The sequence below is a fragment of the Callithrix jacchus genome, chromosome 2, assembly GCF_049354715.1.
Source record: "Callithrix jacchus isolate 240 chromosome 2, calJac240_pri, whole genome shotgun sequence".
In the NCBI taxonomy this organism is placed as follows: domain Eukaryota; kingdom Metazoa; phylum Chordata; class Mammalia; order Primates; family Cebidae; genus Callithrix; species Callithrix jacchus.
The window spans coordinates 146,862,206-146,878,551 of NC_133503.1; the positions used below are offsets into that span (position 1 = coordinate 146,862,206).

General features: G+C 39.2%; 2 pseudogenes across 1 annotated transcript; one reads left to right on the forward strand and one right to left on the reverse strand.

Moving 5' to 3' along the window:
• Positions 1-408: 408 nt before the first annotated feature.
• LOC108590659 (DNA-directed RNA polymerases I, II, and III subunit RPABC4 pseudogene) lies at positions 409-585 on the reverse strand (annotated as a pseudogene).
• Positions 586-1,587: 1,002 nt separating this feature from the next.
• On the forward strand, positions 1,588-4,895 carry LOC128931374 (AP-1 complex subunit beta-1 pseudogene; annotated as a pseudogene). The gene has a single exon (XR_008479693.2). The product of XR_008479693.2 is annotated as an AP-1 complex subunit beta-1 pseudogene (transcript).
• The last annotated feature ends 11,451 nt before the right edge of the window (positions 4,896-16,346 follow it).

Here is a 16,346-nt window from a genome sequence, read left to right on the forward strand (position 1 = left end):
AGATACCTAAATACAGTATGGTCTTACAAATAAAATCATATATAGAGAGTTGTATTTCTAAGTACAGTAGTGCCCCCTCATCCAAAGTTTCTCTTTCTATTGTTTCAGTTACCTGCAGTCAATCACATTCTAAAATAGGTGAGTACTGTACAAGAAGGTATTTTGAGAGCAAGAGACACCAACCACATTTACATAACTTTTATTACAGTATGTTATCATTGTTCTATTTCATTATTATTAATCTCTTGCTATCCTTAATTTACACATTACACTTTATTGTAGGTATGTATATATAGAAAAAGCAGTGTATAAAAGTTTGGTACTATGTGAGTTTTCAGGAGTCCACTGGGGTCTTGGAACATATCCCCTGAAAGTATAAGTGAAAACATTCCTCTGAACTCCCAGGTTTCATCGAGCATCAAAAATGACCAATCTTTTAGTCCTTTTCTTGTACTTTATTCTGTATACACATTCTCTGCATCTAATTGGATCCCTAGATTTTATTTGATTTTCTGTGTGACATTCTCCACAGATATATATTATTGGTTCCTGCTTTGGAGGTTGCACATCCTTGTGGGTGTCCATTGTTAGCCCACAGCATGGGAAAACTTCTCACTCTGCATTTCTCTAATTTTTAAAACATTATAGAAGTATACCCTTAGTGACTTGTAAGAAATGATAGTTGGAAGATCCAAGATGGCCCCTTAGGAGCAGCTCAGGATTGCAGCTCCCAGTGAAAATGCCGAGGGTGAGTGGAGGCCGCATTTCCAGATGGATGTTTATTGTCCACAGACCAGGAGATTCCCAGGCGGAGGAGACCCACGGGTCGCCAGTGCGGCTGTTTTGGCCAGCACAGCTGTTTTGCTGGTGCCCCAGTGCTGCGGTTCTACATACAAAATACACTGGTCTTGTTCCCCTTTTAAGCTGGCAAATGGAGCTCCGAGAAGGAAGAGTCACCCATTCTTCTGATTAAACAGAAAGCCAGGCCAGGAGATTCCTGGGCAGCGCCACTGTTTCAGCTGGCACAGTGGGTTGCCGAATGGGAAATCACACTGATCCTGGTGCCCTTTCAGTAGGCGATTGGAACACTTGGCAGAGAGTCAACTGTTCTACTTAAAAAAAATAAAAGGCTCTGGGGCAGGGAGCCAGGTGATCAGGCTAGGTGGGTCCCACCCCCACAAAAAAAAAAAAACAGCAATTGGAAACGCTCAGGGTTGAGAGTTTCACAGCAAGCACAGCTAAACCCAGAATGGCTCAGCTCTGTGGGGGAGGGGCGTCCACCATTACCAAGGCAATCCACCCCTATGGAGGTAATCCGCCATTGCTGAGGCAGCCTGCTGTTGCTGAGGCAACCCGCCATAACAAAGAGAGTCCACCATTACAGAGGTGGGCCACCATTGCCAAGGCAGTTCTAACCACACCCATATAAACAGGACTGCAGGGAAGTTCACACAGCAGCAGGGCAGAGCCCACAGCAGTTCAGCAAAGCCTCTGCAGGCAGACAGTGACTAGGCTGCCTCCTTGCTGGGCAGGACAGCCCTGAAAACAAAAATGTGAGAAAAGAATCATGACGGGCAGGAAACCATTACACCACCACTCGGGCTGTGCTCCGGTGCACATTAAAGATCCAAAGTCATGACTGACTCCAAGTATTTCACAACCAATAAAAAAGGAGAAATATTTGAACTAAAAGCTGAACTCAACAATGGAAAGAAAGAAAAGAGAAAGGAGGCTGTGAAGAAAGTGATTGCTGCTATGACTGTGGGGAAGGATGTTAGCTCTCTCTTTCCAGACGTAGTGAACTGTATGCAGACCGACAATCTGGAACTGAAGAAACTTGTGTATCTCTACTTGATGAACTATGCCAAGAGTCAGCCAGACATGGCCATCATGGCTGTAAACAGCTTTGTGAAAGACTGTGAAGATCCTAATCCTTTGATTCGAGCTTTGGCAGTCAGAACCATGGGGTGCATCTGGGTAGAAAGAAATTACAGAATATCTCTGTGAGCCCCTCCACAAGTGCTTGAAGGATGAGGATCCATATGTTTGGAAAACAGCAGCAGTCTGTGTGGCAAAACTCCATGATATCAATGCCCAAATGGTGAAAGATCAGGGATTTCTGGATTTTCTATGGGATCTCATAGCAAATGCAAATTCAATGGTGGTTGCTAATGCTGTAGCAGCATTATCTGAAATCAGTGAGTCTCACCCAAATAGCAACTTACTCGATCTGAACCCACAGAACAATAAGCTGCTAACAGCCCTCAATGAGTGCACTGAATGGGTCCAGATTTTCATCTTCGACTGCCTGTCTAATTATAACCCTAAAGATGATCGGGAGGCTCAGAGTATCTGTGAATGGGTAACTCCCTGGCTATCCCATGCCAACTCAGCAGTGGTGCTTTCAGCGGTAAAAGTCCTAATGAAGTTTCTAGAATTGTTACCTAAGGATTCTGACTACTACAATATGCTGCTGAAGAAGTTAGCCCCTCCACTTGTCACTTTGCTTTCTGAGGAGCCAGAAGTGCAGTACATTGCCCTAAGGAACATCAACTTAATTGTCGAGAAAAGGCCTGAAATCTTGAAGCAGGAAATCAAAGTCTTCTTTGTGAAGTACAATGATCCCATCTATGTTAAATGAGAGAAGTTGGACATCATGATTCATTTGGCATCTCAAGCCAACATTGCTCAGGTTCTGGCAGAACTGAAGGAATATGCCACAGAGGTAGATGTTGACTTTGTTCGAAAAGCTGTGCGGGCCATTGGATGGTGTGCCATCAAGGTGAAGCAATCTGCAGAGCGCTGTGTAAGCACATTGCTTGATCTAATCCAGACCAAAGTGAATTATGTAGTCCAAGAAGCAATTGTTGTCATCAGGGACATCTTCCGCAAATACCCCAACAAGTATGAAAGTATCATTGCCGCTCTATGTGAGAACTTAGACCCACTAGATGAGCCAGATGCTTGAGCAGCTATGATTTGGATTGTGGGAGAATATGCTGAAAGAATTGACAATGCAGATGAGTTACTAGAAAGCTTCCTGGAGGGTTTTCACGATGAAAGCACCCAAGTGCAGCTCACTCTGCTTACTGCCATAGTGAAGCTGTTTCTCAAGAAACCATCAGAAACACAGGAGCTAGTCCAGCAGGTCTTGAGTTTGGCATCACAGGATTCTGATAATCCTGACCTTTGAGACTGGGGATATATTTACTGGTGTCTTCTCTGGACTGACCCTGTCACAGCTAAATAAGTAGTCTTGTCTGAAAAGCCACTGATCTCTGAGGAGACAGACCTTACTGAGCCAACTCTGCTGGATGAGCTAATTTGCCACATTGGTTCTTTGGCCTCTGTGTATCATAAGCCTCCCAATGCTTTTGTGGAAGAAAGTCATGTAATCCATCGTAAACACTTGCCAATTCATCATGGGAGCACTGATGCAGGTGACAGCCCTGTTGGCACCACCATTGCAATGAACCTGGAACAGCCTCAGGTTATCCCCTCTCAAGGTGATCTTCTAGGGGATCTTTTAAACCTTGACCTTGGTCCCCCAGTCAATGTGCCACAGGTGTCTTCCATGCAGATGGGAGCAGTGGATCTCCTAGGAGGAGGACTAGATAGTCTGCTTGGCGGGGGCATTGGAGGAAGTCCGGCAGTAGGACAATCCTTTATCCCATCATCAGTGCCTGAAACCTTTGCTCCTTCACCTATACCTGCTGTCATCAGCAGTGGACTGAATGACCTGTTTGAACTCTCTACAGGGATAGGCATAGCACCCAGTGGATATGTGGCTCCTAAGGCTGTCTGGCTACCTGCAGTAAAAGCTAAAGGCTTGGAGATTTCAGGAACATTTACTCACCGCCAAGGGCACATCTATATGGAAATGAACTTCACCAATAAAGCTCTGCAGCATATGACAGATTTTGCAATCCAGTTTAACAAAAATAGCTTTGGTGTCATCCCCAGCACTCCTCTGGCCATCCATACACCACTCATGCCAAACCAGAGCATTGATGTCTCCCTGCCTCTCAACACCTTGGGCCCAGTCATGAAGATGGAACCTCTGAATAACCTGCAGGTGGCTGTGAAAAACAATACCGATGTCTTCTACTTCAGCTGCCTCATCCCACTCAATGTGCTTTTTGTAGAAAAAAGCAAAATGGAGCGCCAGGTCTTTCTTGCAACATGGAAGGATATTCCCAATGAAAATGAACTTCATTTTCAGATTAAGGAATGTCATTTAAATGCTGACACTGTTTCCAGCAAGTTGCAAAACAACAATGTTTATACTATTGCCAAGAGGAATGTGGAAGGGCAGGATATGCTGTACCAATCCCTGAAGCTCACTAATGGCATTTGGATTTTGGCCGAGCTATGTATCCAGCCAGGAAACCCCAATTATACACTGTCACTGAAGTGTAGAGCTCCTTAAGTCTCTCAATACATCTCTCAGGTCTACGACAGCATTTTGAAAAAATAACAAGACTGGTCCAATACACTCCAATCACGCTGTGATCAGTGCAAGCCAAGAACTCTTAACTGGAAGAAGCTGTATTGCTGTGTAGAATCTGAACCCAAACACACTAAGGCCACCCAACAAGGTAGTAACTAGTCTAACCCATGCAAACATTAGGGCACAACCTGTTGAATAGCTTTAGCTTCCTGTGAACATTTGTAACCACTGCTTTCGTCACCTCCCACCTCTCGCCACCTGCTGCTGCTATCTGTCCTTACTTGTGGGCTTCTCCATGCTGCACCAATGGCTGGCTTTTTCTACACCCTCTTTTTGAGTATAATTTGGTATTCTGTAATTGAGAGCTCATTTCAAAAGCAGAAAAAGACAACAAATATTAAAGCAAAGAAAGTGTCACTAAAAAAAAAAGAAAGAAAACAACAAATGCAGCAGCACAATGGATACTCATAAATAAAGCCATAACTCCCTGGGACAGAGCACCTGGGAGAAAAAAAAGGATTTATGAGTTCTGCTTCAGCAGACTTAAATGTACCTGCCTAGCAGCTCTGAATGAACAACGGAGCTCACAGCTCAGCACTTGAGCTCCTATAAAGAACAGACTGTCTCCTCAAGCAGCTTCCTGACCTCTGTATATCCAGAGTCACCTCACAAAGGACTGATCAGACTGAGAGTTGGTGGACATCATTCTGGGACAAAGATAGCAGAAGAAGAAACTGGTAGCAACCCTTACTGTTCTGCAGCTGCTGCAGGTAAACCCCAGGAAAGTAGGGCCTGGAGTGGACCTCAGCAGTCCTACAGAAGAGGGGCCAGACTGTTAGAAGGAAAACTAAGAAACACAAAAAATTTATCATCAACAATCTGAACATCCACTCAGAGACCCAATCTGAAAATCAGTAACTACACAGATGACAGTAGAATAAATCCATGAACAGGGGAAGAAACCAGTACAAAAAGGAGGAAAACACGTGAAACCAGAACACCTCTCCTTCTACAAGGGATCATAACTCCTCACCAGCAAGGGAACAAAGGTGAATGGAGAATGAGTGTGATGAAATGACAGAATCAGACTTCAGAAGGTGGGTAATAAGAAACTTCTGTGAGCTAAAAGAACATGTTCTAACTCAATACAAAGAAACTAAGAACTTTGAAAAAAGATTTGACAAAATGTTAACAAGAATGGACAACTTAGAGAGGAATATGAGTGAATTGAAGGAGCTGAAAAACACAACATGAGAACTTCACGAAGCATGCACAAGTCTCAACAGCCACATAGACCAAGCAGAAGAAAAAATATCAGAGGTCAAAGATCAACTCAATGAAATAAAATAAGAAAGCAAGATTAGAGAAAAAAAGTGCAAGAAGGAATGAACAAAGCCTCCAAGAAATGTGGGACTATGTGAAGAGACCTAATCTACGTTTGATAGGTGTACCTGAATGTGACGAAGAGAATAAATCCAAGCTGGAAAATACTCTTCAGGATATTATCCAGGAAAACTACCCCAACCTAGCAAGGCAGGCTAATATTGAAGTCCAGGAAATACAGAGAACACCGCAAAGATATTCCACAAGAAGAGCAACCCCAAGGCACATAATCATCAGATTCACCAGGGTTGAAATGAAGGAGAAAATGCTAAGGACAGCCAAAGAGAAAGGTTGGCTCATCCACAAAGGGAAGCCCATCAGACTCACAGCAGATCTCTCGGCAGAAACCCTACAAGCCAGAAGAGAGTGGGGGCCAATATTCAACATCCTTGAAGAAAAGAACTTTCAACCCAGAATTTCATATCCAGCCAAACTAAACTTCATAAGTGAAGGAAAAATAAAATCCTTTGCAAACAAGCAAGTACTCAGAGATTTTGTCACCATCAGGCCTGCTTTACAAGAGCTCCTGAAAGAGGCACTACACATAGAAAGGAACAACCAGTACCATCCACTCCAAAAACATACCAAATGGTAAAGAGCATCAACAAAATGAAGAACTTGCATCAACTAATGGGCAAAACAGCCAGCTAGCATCAAAATGGCAGGATCAAATTCACACATAACAATATTAACCCTAAATGTAAATGGGCTAAATGCACCAATCAAAAGACACAGACTGGCAAATTGGATAAAAAGCCAAAACCCATCAGTGTGCTGTATCCAGGAAACCCATCTCACATGCCAGGATACACAAAGTCTCAAAATAAAGGGATGAAGGAAGATTTACCAAGCAAATAGAGAGCAAAAAAAAAAGCAGGAGTTGCTATTCTCATCTCTGATAAAATAGACTTTAAAGCAACAAAGATCAAAAGAGACAAAAAAGAACATTACATAATAGTAAAAGGATCAATACAACAAGAAGAGCTAACGATTGTAAATATGTACGAACCCAATACAGGAGCACCCAGATACATAAGGCAAGTTCTCAATGACTTACAAAGAGACTTAGACTCCCACACATTAATAGTGGGAGACTTTAACACTCCACTGTCAATATTAGACAGATCAACCAGACAGAAAATTAACAAGGATATCCAGTACTGGAACTCAGACCTGGAACAAGCAAACCTGATAGACATTTACAGAACTCTCCACCCCAAATCCACAGAATATATATGCTTCTCAGCACCACATCACACCTACTCTAAAAATGACCACATAATTGGAAGTAAATCACTCCTCAGCAAACTCAAAAGAATGGAAATCATAACAAACAGTCTCTCAGACCACAGTGCAATCAAGTTAGAACTCAGAATTCAGAAACTAACTCAGAACCACACAGCTTCATGGAAACTGAACAACTGGCTCTTGAATGTTGACTGGATAAACAATGAAATGAAGGCAGAAATAAAGTTCTTTGAAACCAATGAGAATAAAGATACAACATACCAGAATCTCTGGGACACATTTAAAGCAGTCTCTAGGGGAACGATCCTAGATGGTCGATTGCTAACATCTCAGGATTGAAGCTCCTAGTGAAAGCGCAGAGAAGGAGAGGACGCCACACTTTCAGACAAATTTTGGTTGCTCATAGAGTAGAAGATTTCCAATGGAGGAGCTGCACGGGTCGCCGCTGCAGTGGTTTTGCCGGCACCTTGGCACTGCAGCTCTTGGTGCAGAGTAAACGGGATTGGTTTCCCTTCTGACTGAGGTTTGGAGCTCCTGGAAGGCAGAGTCGCTTATTACGAACTCAAGAAGAAAGCCAGACTGGAGATTCCTGGGCAGAAAAGCACCATCAGTCTTAACGCTGCTGTTTTGGCCTGTGCAGTGGGCTACTCATATTTCGACCCTGGGACTTAACAACTTGGACGTCCACTCAGAGACCTAATTTGAAAGTTGGTAATTACAAAGATGACAAGTGGATAAATTTACAATAATGGGAAGAAACCAGCATAAAAAGGCTGAGAATACTCAAAATCAGAATGCCTCTCCCTCTAAAGAGGATCACAGTTCCTCACCAACAAGGGAACAAGGCTTGATGGATAATGAGCTCATCCCATTAACAGAATCAGGCTTCAGAAGATGGATAGTAAGAAATTTCTGTGAGTTAAAAGAACATGTTGGAGCCCAATGTAAAGAAACTAAGAACTTTGAAAAAAGGTTTGACGAAATCCTAATGAGAATAGACAACTTAGAGAGGAATATAAGTGAATTAGTGAAACTGAAGAATACAATACAGGAACTCTGAGAAGTATGCATAGATTTAAACACTTGAATTGTTCAAGCAGAAAAAAGGATATCAGAGGTCGAAGTCCAACTTAATGAAATAAAATAAGAAGACAAGATTAGAGAAAAAAGAAAAAAAAAGGAAGAGCAAAGTCTCCAAGAAATGTGAGACTATATGAAAAGACCAAATTTACGTTTGATAGGTGTACCTGAATGCGACGGAGAGAATGAATCCAAGCTGGAAAATATTCTTCAGGATACTATTCAGGAAAATTTTCCTAAACTAGCAAAGCAAGACAATATTCAACCCCAGGTAATACAGAGAACACCACAAAGATATTCCTCAAGAAGAGCAACCCGAAGGCACATAATCGTTAGATTCACCAGGGTTGAAACAAAGGAGAAAATACTAAGGGCAGCCAGAGAGAAAGGTCAAGTTAATTGCAAAGGGAAGCCTATCAGACTTACAGCAGATCTCTCAGCAGAAACCCTGCAAGCCAGAAGAGAGTGGCAGCCAATATTCAACATCCTTTAAGAACAGACCTTTCAGCCCAGAATTTCATATCCAGCCAAACTAAGCTTCACAACTGAAGGAAAAATAGAATCTTTTATGAACAAGCAAGTACTCAGAGATTTTATTACCACCAGGCCTGCTTTACAAGAGCTTCTGAAAGAAGCATTACACATAGAAAGAAACAACCAGTATTAGCCTTTCTAAAAATATACCAAAAAGTAAAAAGCATCAAAATAAAGAAGAATTTACATCAACAAATGGATAAAACAGCCAGTTAACATCAAATGGCAGTAATCCTAAATCTAAATCGACTAAATCCCCCAACCAAAAGATACAGCCAAAACCCAACGGTATGCTACATCCAAATCCACTTCACATGCAAGGATACACAAAGACTCAAAACAAAGGGATGGAGAAAGATTTACCGACCAAATGGAGAGCAAAAATAAACAAATAAATAAAAAGCAGGAGTTGCAATTCTCGTATCTGGTAAAATAGATTTTAAAGCAACAAAGATATAGCAGTAAAAGGATCAATGCAACAACAAGAGCTAATGATCCTAACAACCAGATACATAGAGATGTAGACTCAATGAGACAGAAAATTAATAAAGATATCAAGGACTTGAACTCAGATCCAGAACAAGTAAACTTAATAAATATTTGTAGAGCTCTCCACTTTAAACACACAAAATATACATTCTTGTCAATACCACATCACACCTACTCATAGGTTTAAATAAAATATTGATTGGCCATTATTAATACCCATTTTTTTAGAATAAAGCAACATTTCCATTCTCTCTCCCTCTTCTTCTTCCTCTTTCTTCCTCTTCTTCACTCCTTTCTTTTCTTTCCTTCTCTCAAAAAAAAGAAAAAAAGAAATCAACTTGTAGACCTCTAGACCCAGCTTGGCAATGTCTCTCTCATTGCCTGATTTCCTTCCTTCCCTTCTCTCCCTTCCTCCCTCCCTTCCTTCCTCCCTCCCTCCCTTCCTCCTTTCCTCCCTTCCTGCCTTCCTCCCTTCCTCCCTTCCAAAAAAAAAAAAAAAGCAGTCTCTAGAGGAAAATATATAGCAGTAAGTGCCCACATGAGAAGAAAGGAGAGATCCAAAACTGACACCCTATTTTCAAAATTGAAAGAGCTAGAGGAGCAAGATCAAAAAAACTCAAAACCTACCTGAAGACAATAAATAACTAAGATCAGAGCAGAACTGAATGAGATAGAGACACAAAAAAACTCTTCAAAAAATCAATAAATCCAGCAGATGGTTTTTCAAAAAGATCAACAAAATAGACAGACCACTAGCCAGATTAATCAAAAAGAAAAGAGAGAATAACCAAATAGATGCAATAAAAAAAACAATAAAGGGGAAATCAACATCAATCCCACAGAAATTCAAACCATCATCAGGGAATATTACAAGCAACTCTATGCACATAAACTAGTAAACCTGGAAGAAATGGATAAATTTCTGGACACTTGCTTCCTCCCAAGCCTAAACCAGGAAGAAGTAGAAACCATGAATAGACCAATAACAGATCTGAAATTGAGGCAACAATTAAGAGCTTACCACACAGAAAAAAAGCCCAGGTCCAGATGGTTTCACAGCCAAATTCTACCAGACACAAAAAAGGAATTGTTACCATTCCTTCTGAAACTATTCTGAATAATCCAAAAAGAGGGAATTCTCCCAAATCATTTTATGAGACCAACATCATTCTGATACCAAAACCAGGCAGAGACTCAACAAGAAAAGAAAACTTCAGGCCAATATCCATAATGAACGTAGACGCAAAAATCTTCAATAAAATACTGGCAAGCCGATTGCAACAGCACATCAAAAAGCTTATCCACCATGATCAAGTAGGATTCATCCTGGGGATGCAAGGCTGATTCAACATACGCAAGTTTATAAATGTAATTCACCACATAAACAGAACCAAAAACAAAAAGCACATGATTATCTCAATTGATGCAGAGAAGGCCTTGGACAAAATTCAACAGCCCTTTATGCTAAAAACCCTCAAGAAACTCTGTATTGATGGAACGTATGTCAAAATAATAAAAGCTATTTATGAGAAACCAACCGCCAATATCATACTGAATGGGCAAAAACTGAAAGCATTCCCTTTGATATCCGGCACTAGACAAGGATGCCTTCTCTCACCACTCCTATTCAATATAGTACAGGAAGTTCTAGCCAGAGCAATCAGGCAAGAAAAAGAAATAAAAGGTATTCAAATAGGAAAGGAGGAAGCCAAATTGTCTCTATTTGCAGACGACATGGTAGTATATCTAGAAGACCCCATCGTCTCAGCCCAAAATATCCTGAAACTGATAAGCAACTTCAGCAAAGTCTCAGGATACAAAATCAATGTGAAAACAATCACAAGCATTCCTCTACACCAATAACAGACTTAAAGAGAGCCAAATCAAGAACGAACTGCCATTCACAATTGCTACGAAGACAATAAAATACCTATGAATACAACTAACAAGGAATGTAAAGGACCTCTTCAAGGAGAACTACAAACCACTGCTCAACAAAATAAGAGAGGACAGAAACAGATGGTTAGGAAGAATCAATATCGTGAAAATGGCCATACTGCCCAAAGTAATTTACAGATTCAATGCTATCCCCATTAAGCTACCAATGACCTTCTTCACAGAACTGGAAAAAACCACCTTAAACTTCATATGAAACCAAAAGAGAGCCCGCATAGCCAAGTCAATTCTAAGTAAAAAGAACACAGCAGGAGGCATCACACTACCGGACATCGAACTAGACTACAAGGCTACAGTAATCAAGACAGCATGGTACTGTTACCAAAACAGAAATATAGACCAATGGAACAGAACAGAGGCATCGGAGGCAATACAACATATCTACAACCATACGATCTTTGATAAACCTGACAAACACAAGCAATGGGAAAAGGATTTCCTGTTCAATAAATGGTGTTGGGAAAACTGGCTAGCCATGTGCAGAAAGCAGAAACTGGACCCCTTCCTGACACCTTACACTAAAATTAACTCCAGATGGATTAAAGACTTAACTATAAAACCTAACACCATAAAAACCCTAGAAGAAAATCTAGGCAAAACCACTCAGGACATAGGAGTAGGCAAGGACTTCAGGACCAAAACACCAAAAGCATTGGCAACAAAAGCCAAAATAGACAAATGGGACCTAATCAAACTCCACAGCTTCTGCACGGCAAAAGAAACAGTCATTAGAGTGAATTGGCAACCATCAGAATGGGAAAAAATTTTTGCAGTTTACCCATCTGACAAAGGGCTGATATCCAGAATTTACAAAGAACTCAAACAGATTTACAAGAAAAAAAAAAGAAGCCCATTCAAAAATGGGCAAAGGATATAAACAGACACTTTACAAAAGAAGACATACATGAGGCCAACAAACATATGAAAAAATGCTCATCATCACTGGTCATTAGAGAAATGCAAATCAAAACTACACTGAGATACCACCTCATGCCAGTTAGAATGGCGATCATTAAAAAATCTGGAGACAACAGATGCTGGAGAGGATGTGGTGAAATAGGAACACTTTTACACTGTTGGTGGGAGTGTAAATTAGTTCAACCATTGTGGAAGACAGTGTGGCGATTCCTCAAGGACCTAGAAATAGAAATTCCATTTGACCCAGCAACCCCAATACTGGGTCTATATCCAAAGGATTATAAATTGTTCTACTATAAGGACACATGCACACAAATGTTCATTGCAGCACTGTTTACAATAGTAAAGACCTGAAATCAACCCAAATGCCCATCGACGATAGACTGAATTGGGAAAATGTGGCACATATACACCATGGAATATTATGCAGCAATCAAAAACGATGAGTTCGTGTCCTTTGTAGGGACATGGATGAATCTGGAGAACATTATTCTCAGCAAACTGACACAAGAACAGAAAATGAAATACCACATGTTCTCACTCATAGGAGGGTGTTGAACAATGAGAACACATGGACACAGGGAGGGGAGCACTACCCACTGGGGTCTATTGGGGGAAATAGGGGAGGGACAGCAGGGGGTGGGGTGTTTGGAAGAGATAGCATGGGGAGAAATGCCAGATATAGGTGAAGGGGAGGAAGGCAGCAAATCACACTGCCACGTGTGTACCTATGCAACTATCTTGCATGTTCTTCACATGTACTCCAAAACCTAAAATGCAATTTAAAAAATGCAAAAAAACAAAAAACAAAAAAATAGAAAATGGGAATGGAATACAAAGACCTAGAATGATGGCCTTGAGAATTAAGAGCAGGACTAGACAAGATGGGAAAGAGACTGAGGATTTATTTACATGCAATGTTAGTTGGAACCATGAAGGCTAGCAAGATCTGCAAAGGGGAAAACGTAAAGAACAGAGGACTTTTAATAAAGATGTCAAACATAAAAAAAAAAGAAATGATAGTTGATGATGACAGTAAGAAGGGGATTTTAAAAAAAATAATTAGTGCCAATTTTATTCAAATTTTTCTGAAAAATAGAGGGAAGGAATATTTCCAGACTTATTCTATGACGTCGGTATTATCCTGATACCAAAACCAGACAAAGACACATCTAAAAAGAAAACTGCAGGCTAATATCCCTGATGAGAATGGATGCAAAAATACTCAATAAAATATTAGCAAACTGAATTAGACAGTACATTTAAAAGATCACAAAAATGTCATTCATTGTGACAAGTTGGATTTATCCCAGGGATGTGAAAGGATGGTTTAACATACCCAAATCAATCATTGTGATACATCATATCAACAGAATGAAGGACAAAAACTATGTGATCATTTCAATTAATGCTTAAAAGAACATTTGATAAAATTGAATATCCCCTCATAATAAAAATTCTCACAAAACTGGGTATAAAAGGAAGATATTTCAACCTAATAAAAGACAGAACCATAGCTGGTATCATATTGAATGAGAAAAAAACTGAAAATCTTTCCTCTAAGATCTGGAAAACAACAAGGTTGCCCTCTTTCACCTCGGTTATTTAACATAGTACTGGTAGTCCTAGCCAGAGCATTAGACAAGAGAAAGAAATAAAAGGCATCTAAATTGGAAAGGAAGAAGTCAAATTATCCTTGTTTGCAGATAACATTTTTTTATATTTGGAAAAAACTAAACTCTCCACAAAAAAAGATATTAGAACTGATAAATTTAGTAAGGTTACAGGATACAAAATCAACATACAAAAATCCGTAGACTTTCTATATGCCAACAGTGAACCATCTGAAAAAGAAATCAAAACCATTAATTACAATTACATTAGCCACAGATAAAATTACATACCTAGGTATTAACCAAAGAGGTAAAATATCTCTAAAATTAAAACTGCAAAACACTGATGGAATAAATTGAAGAGAACACCAAAAATGGAAAGATAGTTCATGTTCATGGATTGGAAGAATCAACATTGTGAAAATGTTCATACTACCCAAAGCAATCTACCAATGTAATTCAATCCTTATCAAAATACCAATGACATTTTTCATGAAAATAAAAAAAAAAAATCCTAAAATTTATATGGAACCAGAAAAGACCAAGAACAGCCAAAGATATCTTGAACAAAAAGAACAAAACTGGAGGAATCACATTACCTGACTTCAAATTATACTACAGAGCTATAGGAACCAAAGCAGCATGGTACTGGCATAAAAACAGATACATAAACATATGGAATAGAATAGAGAATCCAGAAACAAATTCACACACCAACATTGAACCCATTTTTGACAAAGGTACCAAGAACACATGCTGGCGAAAAGATGGTCTCTTCAATAAATGGTGCTAAGAAAACTGGATATCTATATGCAAAAGAATAAAACTAGGCCCCTATCTTTCACCATATACAAAAATTTGGATGAAAATAAAGGCTTAAATCTAAGACCTCAAACTATAAAACTACTACAAGAAAATTTTGGGAAAACTCTGTAGGACATTGATCTGAGCAAAAATTTCTTGAATAATACCCACAAGCACAGGCAACTAAAGAAAAGTAGACAAATATGATCACATCAAGTTAAAAAGCTGCCGCAGAGCAAAAAAAGCAGTCAACAAAGTGAAGAGACATTCAACAAAATGGGAACAAAATTTGCAAATTACCCTTCTGAGAAGGGATTCATAAGTAGAATATATAAGGAGTGCAAACAACTCTATAGGAAAAAAATATAATACAAATAAAATATTAGCAAAGATCTGAAAATACATTTCTCAAAAGAAGATACACAAAATGGAAAACAAGTTTATGAAAAGGTTCAACATCAGTGATCATCAGAGAAATGCACATCAAACTACAATGAGATATCATCTCACCCCAGTTAGAATGACTTTTATCCAAAAGTCAGGCAATAACAAATGCTGATGAGGATATGGAGAAAATCTTTATACATTGCCTATGGGAATGTAAATTAATATGACAATTATGGAGAACAGCTTGGAAGTTTCTCAAAAAACTAAAAATTGAGGAATCCCACTGCTGGGTACACACCTAAAAGAAAGGAAATGAGGATATGTAAGTTACCTGTACTTTTATGTTTATTGCAGCACTGTTCACAATAGGCAAGATTTGCAAGTAACCTAAGTGTCCATCAACATATGAATATGTAAAGAAAATGTGGTACTTCTACACAATGGAGTACTATTCAACCATAAAGAAGAATAAGATTCTATCATTTGCAATAGCATGGATAGAACTGGAGATCATTATGTTAAGTGAAATAAGCCAGGTACAGGAAGACAAATATTACATGTTCTCATTTATAAATGGGATGTAAAATTCAAAACAATTGAAGACATGGAGATACAAAGTAGAAGGATGTTTCCAGAGGTTTGGAAGGGCAGTGAGGGGTAAGGGATAAGTGGGGATAGTCAATAGTTACAAAAAGTTTGTTAGAAAGAACAAATAAAATGAATAATTCCTAGTATTTAATAGTGCAAAAGGATGGCTATTGTCAAAATAATTTAATTGTACATTTAAAAATAACAAAAATTATAATTGGATTGTTTGTAATACAGAGGATAAATGCTTGAGAGATGGATACTCCATTTTCCATGATGTGATTATTATACATTTCTTGCCCAAATCAAACTATCTCATGTATCCCATAAATATACACACTATGTAACCACAAAAATTGAAAATAAAAAAATTTATCAAAATTAAAAGAAAAGAGCAATGAAATTCTAACATACGCTACAACATGGATGAACCTTGAAGATATCCTGCTAAATGATGTGAGACACTAAAAGACATGGTTCCCCTTAAGTTGATGAAATACTTGAGAGCAGTCAAACTCATAGAGATGGATAGTAGAATGATGGTTGCCTGAGGCAGGGGAAGATAAAAATGGGGAGTTAGCTATTATTTAATGGGAACAGAATTGCACTTTAAAGATGTAAAAGTTCTGGAAATGGATAGTGGTGATGGTTGCACAATGAAGAGAATGTACAAAATGCCACCAAACAGAATATTTATAAATGATTAAGATGGTAACTTTTATGTTATGGATATTTTACCACAAAAAAAATCCAATTTTTAAAAAGTTGAGTATTTAAGAGTTGGCTTCAACTATATGCATAGTTAGAGGAAGATTGCCAGTTGATTTCCATCTCTACTAACAAGGGAATATAAGTGTGACAAAAAGGATTTGCCATGTGTGATGGCTCACATCTAC